Raw genomic sequence first — 16,750 nt, forward strand, 5'->3', positions numbered from 1 at the left:
CATCTGCTGGCTTGTTTCATGCATTTTACAGTAAGCATCCTTCTCACCTTTCAAAGATACTGCTTTTGTTGTTCCTTTGAACATGGGCATCTGAAACTCGAGCCGTTGTGCAGAGATTTCTGGATAGAAGTTTATAACCGAGTTGTCAATCTTGCCAGATGTGATCATGTTCTCAAGTGCCAAATATTGCCTCAAGTCATTGTTATTTGCATTGAATCTAGTGGTCAGATGTTCTATGACTGTGTCCACAAATTAAAAATATTGGCTTCTGTAGTAATCTCTAGCTGTTCCAGAATGGTGTGCTGAGCCATCACCTGTGATCCTTCTGGGGGGTCTGCGAATGCATGGTAGTTCCATAGGCACCAGATCTAGGGAAGTTAACTTTTTCTCAGCTTCATCAAATATCTTGCTGTAATTTTCCTCTGTTCGCAATACCCGCAATTGCTCAACTGTCATTGCAGATGCTTCAATCATGCCAGATACTGTCGTTGATATGGTTTGGAGTGCACGGTTTAGTTCCTCTAATGCAGCTAATGGATGCTGAGCCATCAACAATCCTAAAACTGTCTTTCCTTTGTCAAATCTGTCCAGCAGACCTCGTGCTTTCACTGCTTCATCTGATTCTTCATTTGTTAATTCAGACAAAGAATCAACAATGTCACTGTAGTGATTATTAGCACATGTAATTGCAGATAGGCGGCACAACCAGCGTGTTGGACACAGCAAGCAGATGTATTTAACTGTACCATTGTGGCTGTCTGATGATACAATATTTTCAAAGATTGTCTTGTAATTGCCTGTCCTCTGAAGCAAGACACCAAGTTCATTTACCCACTGGATAGAATCTCGAACACATTCAAAGCTTTAACTGCATGATGCATTATTAAATTAGCCTTGTGTGCTCTGCGGTGAAAAAATAAAGCTGATGATTGCTTCTCTTTTATTTTTGCCTGGCATCCACTGCACGCACCACTTATGTTAACGGCTCCACCATATGTTTGTGCTCTTAATCCTGACAGTGGTAAGTTGAGTCTAGTCAGTACATTAAGTATAGTCGAGGATATTGTTTCACCAATTGTATTGGAAACACTATACAAACCAAAAAATGTGTCACGGACGTCAAGGTTCTCATCTACGTATCGTACACATTGCTTCCTGTTCGGCACCTGTAACATCTTGAGTGCCATCATCCATTAATGCAAATATTTTACTTTGCTGCACTTCGTGTGCTATGTCCCTCAGTATTTGATGGCTGAACATCTCCATTATTTCATTCTGAGTGATGTGAATGTAGTTTTCTTTGACAAGTAGGCCGTCGACTCAGGATCTTTCTCTTCCAGGAGCTTCATTAACTGCAGGAAGTTCCCCTCTGTATCAGTATGTCCACGTAATGCTAAACCTTGACGCAGTAAGAAACGTAAACTTCTGAATATTATAGCCAGACTTCTTTTGTATTCTTACTGCTGCTTCTTTTGTCCATCATATAGCTGGACAGTCACTGGAGTTACATCAAGTGAACCTTCTGGAGATATAGCGAATCTGTGCTAAGAGGAGGATTGGTGTTCGTTGAATTTCTGTTTTCCCTTTTTCCAGTTGCAAAAACTGGTGGATATGAAGGTATACTCCACTGGCCTCTACAATTTCCCTGTAAAAAGGCCTCTATTTTCCACCTTGGCACAATGAAAGCATATGACTTTTGAGTCTGATTGTCGAAGTGCAGCCATGGGAACTCATTAAACCACTTGCCCTGGAAGTTGATATTTTGAGATTTTGCTTTGTGTGGTGGTGTTAGTTGTGCGTCTGGATGATATGGCTTTCCACATTGTATCTGTGGAATTTCAGATTTTTCATTACTGCACAAACTTGTTTCACAACTATCTGGTGGTTCATTATGTGCAATAGTTGCACAAGCATTTTCAGACTCGTCCTCTGATGAACATGGTATTTCCTATGTATGGCAAGTTTCTATTCCTTTGCTTGAGGTTGTTGGATTATCTACATCTGCATTGTCACTTGTAGTACTAGTAACTGGCTTGTAGAACTGTCTAATATCGGAAAGTTGTCATAATTGAAATCTGTTTCCCAGATGACTCAACAGGCTAAAATACAGTCTATATTGAAAAATTCGAATGTACAACAAACGAAGATAGAATAGAATGGAAGTAGGACTGAACTGTACAATATATTATAGTCGAACCGCCTGGGCATCGCTGGGACAATAATGTGTGCTAGTTACATCACAAGTAATTGCAAGTTTCTCGAAAAATACTTAAACAATCACAAATATATTATATTCCTGTTAAAGCTCATCAAAAAGCAAACACGTTGTGATATAATGTCTATAAGCACGTTTATTAGATAAAAACACCTAAACAAAAACTAGCAATATAATTCGAGTAGAGGTTTTAAACCGTTGAAATTGCTCCTTTTGTGTTCTAATTATACAAGAAAATACAATATTTTTTACTATCTATGACAAGAGAATATATTGTTCTTTTACCATAAAGCACCACTACTTTATTAGAGGGCGGTGATAATCTGAAATTTCATGGATTAATATTTTCGAATTTCATCCTCTGTTGTGATGAAAATTTTACTTAATCTTGCACTACGTACAAGGCCTAGGTACATTCTGTGATAGTGTTTGCAAGCCTTGCATGTATACTTAGGCCTCCTGAGTGATACTTACGAACTATCGCTTAGATCGAAAAGATTAGAAGCACGCCTATATTAAAGATGTACATTTCGGCTACTAAAAAAGCCTACATTTAGGCCTAGTTATGTAATTCGATTGGTAAGAACACGAGAACTACAAGAACAAACACACAGTTTGTAGGCCTATGATGCAATAAAACAATTCACCAGACCAAACTGTAAGGGAAATTACTGTATGCACCATACCCCCACTTAAAATGAAGGGGGGGGATGTATCCCTCCCATCTCCTCAGGATCTACGCCCCTGATCACTCCTGTTAATAACACGTTGTGTGTCCTGCAAGTTTTTTGGTCTCACGACACACATCCGTATGTCTTGATACAAAAAACGTTAGCCTACAGTGAGTTAGTAACTGTAATAGGATGAGTTACTCAGTGATTGGATCCGTTAGTCACTTTATGAGTAAACAATGCAAGATTCAGCCGGTTGTTTGTTACTGATAGCGAGTTAATTACTTCAGTTTGTTTTGATACAATACCTATTAGAAGTGGAATTATTCATTTCGACTTATCGGTTGGACAATATTAACTTTGTTACAACATAAACTTCAATAAATAAACTTTGTTGATACTTTGTCGAGAGAAATAGAAATTTTAATGAAGATGAGAGGAAAAGTCAAAATCATATCAAAGTTTGTTTGTTTTTTTGGAATTTCGCACAAAGCTACTCGAGGGCTATCTGTGCTAGCCGTCCCTAATTTAGCAGTGTAAGACTAGAGGGAAGGCAGCTAGTCATCACCACCCACCGCCAACTCTTGGGCTACTATTTTACAAACGAAAAGTGGGATTGACCGTCACATTATACGCCCCATGGCTGGGAGGGCGAGCATGTTTAGCGCGACGCGGGCGCGAACCCGCGACCCTCGGATTACGAGTCGCACGCCTTACGCGCTTGGCCATGCCGGGCCTCATATCAAAGAGACAAGAATTTAGAAGACGTTATATTGGTTGGTTGGCGTTTAATGGCGTAAAGCAATTAGGCTTTCTACACCATATAACCGGTAAAAGAGCAAACCAACCTGCGTTAAAAGTCTCCCGCTAGGACAACGCTAAAATAAGGAGTTTGATTCCCTTGATAGACACAGTAGATAGCCCAATGCGGCTTTGCTATAAGAAAACACACGCTTTGCGTAAAAAATAGGAATTGTTTACTTTCGATTTTGAAGCAAAAAAATTACTTGAAAAATGTAAAAAGGAAAAATACAATAAAAGTAGAGCAACAAATTACAAAAAATGAACAATCAAGACGGACTGTTTCCATGTTACCATTCAAAATCAAAGGTAAGTTCTGAATCTAAATATGTCAAAAATGACCCTTTCTTTCACGTTTGTACGGACAACACGACAAAAAAACGTAGGCTATTGTGACATGAGTGTTACAAATGCCAAATATTGGTGCATCTGCGCCATATAAAAGAAAAATTTGGGTTAAGAAGCTGTGACCAATGGGCAACCTTCTCAGAATAAGCTCCTTATGATTCTTCCAGAAACTAGATGTACAAAGAATAACAGCAGATTTGATCTGGAAAAGCTTGTAAGAACGTTTTTCACCCTAGGTCGACTGTCAATTGGTGCAAAATCGACCGTTGAACACACGACCATAGTCCATATACGGAATGTGACCAGCTATAACAGCACCAGAGCAGACAATTTTATCCGTGGTATTGGCGAGCTCGTTCCTCCGAACAACCCAGTAACCAGAAAAACTAGCAGTGTCCAAAAAAGAAAATTCGGCCAGTCAGTTCAAACTGTCAAGAACAGGATGAGAAGTCACACGAGGCGATTCCAGAGCCTGAAGATAGCTAAGAAAGTTTGTGTAAAGCAGTACAGGTAAGAGAACTGGTTAGCTGCTATGTGATCCAGGGCAAGAGAGATGGTATACAACATGGAAGTGTACACAGAAATTATGAAAGGGAGTCTGACAGCAACCACTGAGCCATAACAAATTATCGTATAGCCCATAGAGTCACATGATTTCGAAACATCCATATGAATCGGTACAAAGGGATGGTTCACTAATTGTTCAGTAAAAATAAGACCGAAAATTCAGTTTGGATTATACGTCCTTTTCATACGTGGAAATGGTAACGTGCCATAGAGGAATATGTCGTCTTCAGTGCCAGACCTAATTCAGTCATGTGGATCTGGGAGCAAAAAGTAAAATAACTGATTGCCTATTGCCAAATATAATAGCTCACCGAAAATGGAAAACACAATCTCAAGTAGGATGTTGCCGCAAAGATCGCAGTTTAGCAGCATACTGTAGGAAAAGTTACAAACGTTGAATATGGGGGAAGTGGTTTATGAGACTTAGTGTACAAACTCTAGACTTGTAAGTGCACCCCTATGCAGAGTCAGAACTCTGGGGTCCAACATTCTGAACACCTTAGACCAAAGACCCATAATTGAGTTTTGATCCTACGAGGGCACGATACATCTTCAACAAAGAACATTGATCTGCTACCAGAGGTGGAAGAGAGGAAATTGAGGATGTTCATTATACTGATACACCTGCCAAGAAGCTGCTTGATGTGAAGGATAAAAGCCAGTTTGTGTTGAAAAGCATGTCCCAAGAACTTCGTCTCTGGTACCACAGGAATAACATCATTACAGAGACAAAGCTCTAAATGAGGACGTAATCCTTCACTGTGGAAGAAGTGCATGGAAACAGCTTTCGAAGAAGAGAAAGCAATACTGTTTAGTCCAATGCGTAAGAGAGATGAGGGTAATTTGAAGTTGTCGCTCTATAAACCTCACGTTCGAAGACTAACACAAAACGTGGAAGTCGTCGACTACAAGCTGTTTGCAACAGTTGGAGGAAGCTGAACAAGAGAGTTTAGAACTCACACAGACCTGAAATCAACCTGTTTCAAGTCGAATCAGGTGGTTCACGGTAGATTGCTGTCATCTGCACCCACACTGGATAGGCGAGAAGTTGTTTAATGTTAAGAACTGAACGAGACGAGCATTAATCATGTTCTCCAAGAATGTACCCAGACAGCTCATTAAAGCAATAGATCGATGTCTTATAAAATTTTTGGGATCATTCCCAGGCTTAGAATAGGGTAGTATAATGGCATGGTGCTAAGTATCGGAAAAGGTGTTCTCCTGCCAAATCCAGTTCAAAACAATCAGATGAATAGAAAGGGAGGCAAGGAGTAAATGATGCCGCATCTAATAATGAATATCATTGGTATGCTGAAGTACTATTAGACCAATGAAGAGCTAACTTCAGTTCCACCATGGAGAATAGGGGATTGTAATCAGAGACTCGCTGTTGGAAAGGAAAGTGGCAACCCCTTAGCCTAAGTCTCGATGGTTAAGAAGGCTGGGGAGGTTGCAGAAGAGCTGGAAATACAAGAAAAAGTATCTCCAAAGGTTTTAGCAATGTCTAGAACATCATCAATTTCCGGGCTATTGGAGAGCAAGACCGAAAGGGAGTAGGAGGTAGTACTTCCCAATGACCCTCCAAATTTTGTCTCACACCAATTTGGAACTGGTGGATTTACTAGGTGCATGAAAGTAAGTAAATGAACCATCGTTGAAGGGGAGAGATTACAATGCATGAGCAAACACTCCACAGAATGATTCCTCTCGTCAGTGCTGACACCACCCTAGAGGGAACATTAAAATATTCTGAGAATAGAATGGGAGATGATAATTGATCTAAAAGAATATTAAGCTCCAACTGATCATAAGTATCTTCTAGAACCAGGTAGATAGTATGACCCAAGGAGAGATGAATTGCCACTGTCTTAAGTGGAGTGGCTAGTAGCACGAACGTAAAGGACCAGTGCTAGGCAACCAGCAAAGCCATACCACCATGGGTTCAACTGTTATACCTGATTTTCCTACAGATAGAAAACTGCTTAAAGGTGACAACCTTGGCAGGATGGAGGAAAGTTTCCTGTAAGGAGAAACAAACTAGGTAACATGAAAAAATCTTGGTCTTAATGTTGTCCAAGTTGGAACAGAAGCCCCGAGAGTCCCAGTGTGGCCATTTTTACTTAATATATGAGCCCTTTCTTTATTTGAAAGAGGTCTATCATCTCCATGAAATTTGCCCCAAAACAAAACAGTCAAGTGACTATGGGCATGACGGAATTACTGTCCAGCATTCAGGGCAATGCAGTTGGATCATTAGATGTTGTTGATACATTTAAAAGGAGTGATAATAAACTCTGTGAGAGGTACAGACAAGTTCGTCTGCACCCCCAAGGTTGAAGAATGGACAGCAGCAGAATACGTCATATTGAATAGTGGAACGAAAGTGTGTGTGGCAGGATAACAAATATTGTTTATGATCCTCAAGCATTGAACATCTTGTTCAGTCCATGAGTAGAAGGGGTGAGAGCCATCACAGTTGATAGAGTGAGGCTTCAGATCATACACAATCTCCTCATGGTTTTTGCCACCATGTTAGCATGACAAAGAAGAATGGCAGGAGGGTCTTTGAATGACAAAGCCAGTAGAATTTAAAACATCTGAGAGGGTTAGGAATATGTGGTTTCATCTTGCAATTTAAGTAGCCCACCTTCACTGTGGTGGGGACAAAGTAATTTAAACGTCAAAATGAAAAAGCAGGTAAACCACAATGCTCCATATCTGCATCTGGAGATATGTTGCATAGCTGAGACTCCTTGACTGAAGAGACGAGTTAGAATTTCTGACTCAGTAATCTTACTCTGATGTTAGTAAGATCCCTCCTCTAGATAAATTCAGAGTTGCATGGGGGTAACCGTAATGGGTATATTATATCCCAATGGACTTGGACTTCAGGAAAAGTGTAGTGTGTGCTGGTTTAGATGTTTTTATCAAAATGTATCCAGACTGAAGCTTCTTCACAAAAGATAGAAAACCATCCAACCACCTCCTAAACCTTTCTGAACAAAGATGGCGAGATTTGCCCAAAGTATTTATAAGGAATGTAAGGTGTATGATCGATACTAGCTTTGGACCAACAAGAATCCCCAAAGCATGACTGCTTACCACTCATTGTCTGTTTTAGTGGTATGTATGTGGGTGAAAGGGTTTTAGAAATCATAAGAAAAAATTCTGGCCTCCCTTTTACCGGAATTCAAAGCTGAGGTGATATGTTGGGGTTGGACCCCTCAAATACCAGGACCCTCTTCCTCTTTACGGATTTCCACGTATAGCAAACATGTGGGTGAACGTTCAAATCCTAGTGGACGAAAACTGAAAGTACAAAACTTTCCCCGAGAGGTCCCCTCATCACGTAGGGATACCCAAACCAATAGGGGATGTTATAAGAAGGAAAAACGATATTTACAGCATTCTGAATGAATGTCAATTTGATGAAGAATGCTATAAGAAATGTACAGAAGGATTACAACACTAACATCATATAAGCTATAGCAAATGTATGAAAGTGCATTAAATCTAACATGAAATATGTAAAACAATGTATATGCAAATATCAAACCAGCCATACCCACCCTCTATTTCTTTTATGCTCGAGAATTTAAGCTTCAAACATTATTAACTTTGTAGTACTGTAGGACCTTGTTGGATCACTCTACCTCCACCACTAACTAATGTGCTGCATCACATCAACAGCTTTACCCAATCAAAAACTAACAGACTAAGAGATGTAGTAGAAATCATTTCCAAAGTAAGCAGATGGAAAAGTACATAAACTATTCTTCTTGCTACTCATCTAAATAGACCAGCTTCAACAACATTAAGCAATTGTTCAACTGAAACCAGTACCTATTTGACTGCATTTTCAGAAAGAACTGAATTTACCTAACATGGAAGTTTCTAAAGCAAAGTTTCAGATAAAAGAAAGAAGGATGATACTTTAGCCAAATTTGTTGAAGATGAGAAAACATTTACTCAATTATCTTACTCAGATGATGTACACGGATTATCAAATTCAATAGTGTAGAAACATCAACTATATCTTACCAGTTTCAACTTAAGAGGGCACATAGATATACTTTTGTTCAACCTTATCCTATAATAAAAGCTGGAAAATTCCTTCTAGAAGTGAAAGAATGAATTGATGTGAACAGTATGGAATTCATGATGTTACAGAAGGAAAGTTAAAGTTGAGTCCAAGAAAAAGCATGTTTTCGTTAGATTATGTTAAGGTCTGAGTTATGACCTTAACTGCAGTTTGGAGTTTCTGAATAGAATTTTCTTGACATTTGTTTTGATTATGCATACGAATTGGTTTGACACTTTAGTTTGGTTTATTCTTGTAGTTGAAATACAAAAATTGTTGGGTGGAAGGAATATTCTTTTCCTGTCTACATAAATGAGAATTTTTGCAATCCGTATACGGTATATCAACTCTGCTAATAATGACTGAATTCAAACTACTACCACTGGCTATACTTGTACTTTTAAATGTTTTTTTACCTTTGTGGTACTTTCTGATTAGGTGAATGATAACCAATCAATGTGTAAATTTCCAATATGTAATAAGATTCCTAATAATTATTAAAGGTGATACATATAAATATGTATATATAAATATATAAAAAGGTGATGTATATAAATAAACATCCAAAAATCTGAAAAACGTGCAGCTAAAGTGTCTTGAAATTACAAAAGTCAAGTAAAATTATCTATGTGAGCACGAGCAATTAAAGGTTAATATGTACTTCATTATACAAAGAAAAACGTACAACAAATATAGAATATTTAAACTGTTCCTTTTTATGATAGGTAAGGTTAAGAAAAGTATTGTTTTCCAACATGACTGTAAATGTGATAAGTTGTTAACAGTTCATATTATTTTAATAAATTAAGATTGAATGATAAAATTTACAAACATCAAGCATACTTGGTACTTTAAAGATTTGTAAAAATGCTTGACAGTGTCTACATTTTCTCTTAACATTCTGGCATTTTTGTTGGCAGGAAAATTAGTCTAACTGGGTTTGGCATAATTATTTTTAAAAAAATGTATGTAACTATATTAGAATCCCAAAAACATCAGTTTTTAACGGTCAGTGTAAGTTAATCAGTCTGATTTATTAAACTACGATCTCAAACAACAAGTAACAATAATCTGGAGCAAGCTCCTCTGTTGTCAATAGACAATAAGCACTTTAGATAGGCTTAGTGCACTGGCTTGCAGCTTACCTTATACAACAACGAATCTGGACACACAGGGAAGAGTAATTAGCAACTTAACTTAAAGATGTTAAATTCTTTATCTAAATTGTTTTGTTAAACCCATTGTTTGGATCCATTGACTGGAAAATACATGCTTAAAACAACTATCATGTCTTCCATGGTGGACAAAGAAAACAACATGAAACCTAGCATGTCAAAACTATGGTTATGTTCAAAACTATTCAATACTGGGACACTTTAAACACTACTTAGTGTTGATATCCATGTAAAACTATTCAGTGTCAAGATATAACAGTTAAAAGTGCTCATTGTTTGAACCTGCTGTTAAAATGACTGTTGAGACGCATTTCAGTATTAAATAGTTTTAACACAAGTGTTAAATTATTTATGTAATGTTTTAACAACAATCAAAAACAAAATTTTACTTTTACAAAAACATCCAAACACTACAGTGGTAATGATTAAATGTTGTTACTACTAGATAACCTATTATTTAGTAAAATATTACTGCATGCAACATTAAAGGTTGTTGTCTAATGAGAACATTTGGCTCAAACATCTATGAATATTGATGAAAGCCATCAAAGTAGTGTTTTTTTAGGTTATTATACGAATATTGATGAAAGCCATCAAAGTAGTGTTTTTTTAGGTTATTATACGAATATTGATGAAAGCCATCAAAGTAGTGTTTTTTTAGGTTATTATACGAATATTGATGAAAGCCATCAAAGTAGTTTTAGTTTTATACGAATTTGATGAGGTTATTATACCATCAAAGAATATTGATGAAAGCCATCAAAGTAGCGTTTTTTTAGGTTATTATACGAATATTGATGAAAGCCATCAAAGTAGCGTTTTTTTAGGTTATTATACGAATATTGATGAAAGCCATCAAAGTAGCGTTTTTTTAGGTTATTATACGAATATTGATGAAAGCCATCAAAGTAGCGTTTTTTTAGGTTATTATACGAATATTGATGAAAGCCATCAAAGTAGCGTTTTGTGGTTATAACACCTGTAAACTGAGAACAATGAATTTATCAATATCTGTACTTGCTTAAAATAATGAACTGCAAGTTCTTTCAAAGAGAATACAAACTAACATCAGTATGTATTTCAGTAAATCTTTGACCAAATCTCAAGAAAATTTGTGCTTAGAGGTAGTTACTGTGTGGTTTCTTCGGAAATCACTTCCATAACACTTCCACTACTAATGAACATCTCCTGGTATTACAAAACTTACAAATACATTTTTAATCTTTGTGTTGTGGAAAAACAACAACAAAATAAAATTACAAATATTTTAACCAAACTTTACTTAGCAGTACATAAAGTTCATGATACAAAGCTTTTTTTTTTTCTTTCAAAATACCAGAGTTTAACAACAAAGCCCAATGCAAATGTTAAATAATCTACCATTCAACATTCAAACACTCAACAAAACACATTCTTGGTAGTTCTTAGTAAAAATTAACCAAAGCTCTTGTCCAGATTTTCCATTCACAGAGTTGGAAGTTGTTCTGCAAACAATTACTGATTTACAAAGTTAGAATTTAACAAATGTCTCATACTATTGCATGGGAAGTAATCTACGAAGATATTATTTTAGTTATTAACACTGACACTTGCAATAAATTAGACCAATCTGAATTCAACATAAAATACAAAAAATCATTAACATATATCAACATACTAAAATTACTTTATACAGGGAGAAAGGAGATTTAGAAAACTTTTCAAACTTTCTCTTATGTCCAGCTATTATAGTTGTGGTAAATGTCACAGAATAAGCTGATCATATTACACATACACACACACACCACAATTTCACTGACCTATTCTGTTTAAATGCTAATTTTTAGAAACAACAGCACTCTTGTGTCTGGTAATATTTCTCAAACATTTCTGTAGTTAAAAAATCCAACATCTTTGAAATTACTCATTATTATATTAATTTATAATAATTATTGCATTAACCTGGCAGAGCAGAAAGTAATAAACCAACAAGCTGCTTAAAAACGTTTCCCTCTTCAAGTGTTTTGTTTCAAATTTAAAAATTCATTAAAAAGTTTAAATTATATATAATGCTAGTTCACAAGAAACTTTACCAAAATTCTTAAGTTAGCAATGAAAAGAAAAAAAACACTAAAATCCATTTCTAGTGCACAACATAAAGTAAAATCAAACTGTTTTCAAGAATAAACAAATATAGAATATTAACATTGACCCTGTGACCACAGTACTTCCAATAAAATGAATACAGTAAGATAATGGAACTATAAATGTGCACTTTATTTCAAACTCATCTTAAGAATAAAAATAAAACTAAATTACTTATTTTTCTAAAATCACAGATACTGTAAGGGACTCATACCATTAATATGTAATTTGTTTCCTGACACCAAACTTAACGTAGACGCAAGATTAAAATATAGTAATTAAGCATTTTCTTCAATATTACGAAAAGGCGTGTAGGTGGTTGATTCACGGTATTTTTTCATTGCAAAAGGTACAAGGTAGGCCACCAGAATGCCGCAAATAAATGCAAGTGGTATGGCAAGTCCCATAGCAACAGGAGAAACTATAAGAGAAACAAAAAAAATAAAAAACAAGAAATAATTCCTTAGAATATTATATAGATCTTAAGGTTGTAGCTGTTGTGGGTAAGGCTTCCTAATACTCAGCACTCTAAGCAATGAGACTATTGCTACCTAGCACTAATTATCACTGCAAAACAGCAATAAAATTGTCTTTGTTGATGTCACAGTACAGTTTACTTTGTAATTAGCTTGTTAGAATGAAAACTTTTCCAGAAAAGTCATGAAGCAAATAACCTTTGCTTTAAATTACTTTCCAAGAGAAATCTGCACATGCAACTGAACCACACTTATACACTTGTACTTGGTATGGCATATCAGACACATTATCCACAATGGACACTATATAAAAGCCTATTTCATTTCCAGTAAACGTTTATGAAAATATTTTTTTTACACACTACATAATTTTATGGATATTCAAAATATACAAGTATATCAATGTGATTTTTAGTGCAAAACCTTTTTTTTTTTTTATATCTCATTGTGACTAATATTTATAAATTACCTGCTTTAAAAGATATATCAATCAGGAAAAATAAAACTCAGCCTCCAGTAAATTGTCTTTACCTTAATATTTTTAAGACTTGTCATTCACGCTAAGAGTTTACCTAGCGATTGCTTGTGTGGAGTGTTTTATTGGACTTTCCCAAGGAGTTTCAAAATTCATTACAATTATTCACCATGAGGGTGAGGAGTACAATGGAAGCAGCCACAGACATGGCTATCTATGGGCTAGACTGGTTTTTGCCACCCACCACCACTAGCTACAACCCTGATGGATCTAATTTAATAATTCATATGCTTTCCATGATTGACACTTACTTTCAGAATAAGTATCTATTGGTCATTATATTTCTTAAGTCTTTTAAAAACAAGAATGAATTCTCTCCATGTTTGACACTAATTTACAAAGTTCCTTATTTCTACCTGTACGTATCTTATTAATACTATTAAGATGAATGTTTTCAATTTCAGGATGGTAATAAATGACATTTTAAAACAAACTAATATTATGTTAACTCTTTACAGTTATAATGCTAAATACAAAAGGACATTTGCACTGTTCAAATCTACAGTAAAATAAAAAGGTACTGACACAACTTCCTACCCCAGAAGTGATAAAACATACATGAAATAATAAAATCACCACAAGAGTAAAATTTTAGTTTCTTACAATTTACAAGAAAAAAAGATTTAGTTTTGTAGTACAAACAAAATCTTAATCTTACTTCCACTAGATTTTGAGGGCTCAGTAGGGCAAGGAGTGGGTTGGACTTCAGTGCAGTTTTTTTCATCTGAGAAGTCCCCACAATCATTAACACCATCACAAATCCAGTCAGGGTGTAAACAGATCTTGTTTTCACACTGCATGCTTGGATCACAGGCTGTGAAGATTAAATTATTCAGTCAGTGTGAAACCTGAATTTTGCTTTTAAATTTAAGTGACAGTTTCTTAAATTAATAATTTTTTTTATCAGTGTTTCTAAAAGTTTAATAAAATTAATTCACCAACTGTTGTTGTTAGTTGCATAAAAAGTTAAAGCTAAATGTCATCCTAATATATATATACAAAATGTACCTTCTACAAACATCTCAACCCACTATCCAAAATATTATAAACTTTGTCTTGTGAAAGTAACCAAAACGTTTGATCACATCTTAATTGTAGAAAATTAAGTGCATGTTTCTAACATCTTCCCTTTTTCTGATTCTAAACTGTATTAAAATTAGCTGCGTTTAACACTAGACGATTTCTTCCGGCCTATGTATTTTTTGCTTTACATTAAATTTGAGAAATATGGCCAAATCTTTTCTCTACAAGAATTTCAACAGAAAGTAGCTTTAGTGTAATGTTACAGATTTCAATTTATTCAAATATGAATATTGATATGTTACAAATATTAGAAAGTACGTCTACAAGAAAGATTTGCATGTTAGTCCAACTTCTAAATGATATACATTTACCAAGTTAAACAAATCTATCTACAAGAACCCATTCAAACATACAGAATGAATAAATGTAACAACATGGGCTGTCATGTCATGGTGAGGCTCCATAATCATTTCAATAAAACATTACATAAGATAATACATACAAAATATGAATCACAAATGTTACCTGCATTACAGAAATATTACACAAAAATATCTAACACTACGCAAGTTAGTTGCTTGTTCATACCTGTATTACAGAAAATATTGCACATAAAATATACAACATTACAAAAATTAATTGCTTGTTTATAGTATTATCAAAAGACAATTAAAGATTAAAGTAACAAAATTTGAATGCACTTTTGTTCTTCATTGTAACATTCTACTTGCTAAACCTTAATCTGTGCATCTAGTTGCACATGCATTTTTTATATATATTTTTAGGATCTTAACAGGTTCAGAGAAAACACTTTGGTGATCATCAGAGAGATAATATTACACAAAATGTGAAGTAGAACCCTGTCAAACGTAAAGTAAAAACCTATACTTTACAGCTGTTGCTACCAGAATAGTCCACAAAATACGGATATGCAAAAAGGTAAAAGAACAATGTCCAGGAAAATTATGTATTTAGGGGTAGTTATGATTAATTGATTAAAAAAGATGAAAACCTCAGAAGACAGTTTTTGAAACACCCAGAATGTGTTGTCAGGAGAGTGAGATAAGTTAAGCAGTAAGCATCAGTCAATATTTCAACCTTAAAAAGCCCAAGTCTTAAAAGCTACCTCTATATAACCTGTCATACAATAAATATAGCTTACGTTTTGTTTTATAACGAACAGTAACACTTGTTGATACATTTCTAGTAGGTTGGTACACGATCAAAAGCTCATTGGTTCTACTCCAGATATCTGAGGCTGTAAGGTTTGTGATCTGTGCATCTTGTACAGAACCTCCATCAAATATCTTCAGTGTACTGAAAACAATTGTTCATTGGTAAAAAAAAACAACACCAAATCTTACATAAACACAAAAAAAACTTATTACTGACACCTTATGAAAGTTACACGAGCACAAAAAAAATTAATACAAACACATTATTACAATTCCATAAATATAATTTCTTGGTTGCAGTTCAGAAATAACGTTTTTTTATTTCATCAATACTAATTGTCCAATCAAAACACTTCTGGATTGTCACAGTAGCCAACCATAAAACATTTTTTCATACTACACTCTTAATGATTCCCAGTTTGCTACCTTTTAAAAAGGTGCTTAAGCTCTGTAATACTTCTTATTTTTGTAAATACAGTAGTGAACAATTTACAAAGGTTACAAACATACAGATACATTTTGTGCTATTATTTTCCTTAAAGGTTCTATTATTATATAAAAGTGTGGTTTTTATACTCTAGAATATACAACATAACCTTTGTTAAAATCAGAAACATGTATGATTACACAAGGAACAAGCAAAGAACCAGCACTATCATTGATATTTTTTACACTGACAGGATTTATCAACATGAAGAAAAAATTGGAACAATTTAAGAAAAAATGAGAAAGAGGAAGAAGGGGAGCACAAAGTAAATGTTAGGCTTAGAACACAGAACATAAATGGTGGGAAATGAATTTGGTGAAGTGGAATATATAAAAAAACAAGTTATGCTTTATAGCACACATACATTTACATAAAGAACCAGGAAGAATCCAACTCTATTAACAATCAAAGTTCCAACCAACTAACCTATTATCTTCTGGTTTATTAATAGAAAATGTAATAATGTTGACATCATCTCCTTTAGTAGGTGGTACTCGTATGATCCATAAACACAGGGTAACATTTGGTCCAGTTTCAATTTTTCCAGAATCATTTGTAAGTACTCCACCACAGTCTAGAGATAAAAGAACATATATTATAAGTACCACACAAAAGTGAAAGTGCAGCTATATAAAGTCAAGTTTTAAAACTCTTATTTTAAAGCTATTTTATTAAAATGAAAGTAAAACTTGTTTAGCAACACTTGGATTACAGAAGTTAATGAAAGTTACAAAATGAACAATGATATAACATTTCCTTAAATATGAACATCTTATGAATACATATTCATGGATATACTACAGAAATATCTGGAAAACATTTCTGAATGAAGTATTTAACAGTTAAAAGAATTACAATTTACTTTTAATTTCCTAAAAGTAGTAAACAATCTAATAAAAAACAACTGTCTTAAAAACACCAATTTAGAAAAAAAAAATGAAAAATTAAACTACATACTTTTATACAGTAACCAAATAAACATGAATGTGTGAAATTAATACCAAAATGTACATTAGTTTCAGAATACCCTTGGTTCTCCAGTTTTAATGATACACAGTAAGGTCACATGTTA

The sequence above is a fragment of the Tachypleus tridentatus genome, chromosome 3 (genome assembly GCF_004210375.1).
Source record: "Tachypleus tridentatus isolate NWPU-2018 chromosome 3, ASM421037v1, whole genome shotgun sequence".
Lineage (NCBI taxonomy): Eukaryota > Metazoa > Arthropoda > Merostomata > Xiphosura > Limulidae > Tachypleus > Tachypleus tridentatus.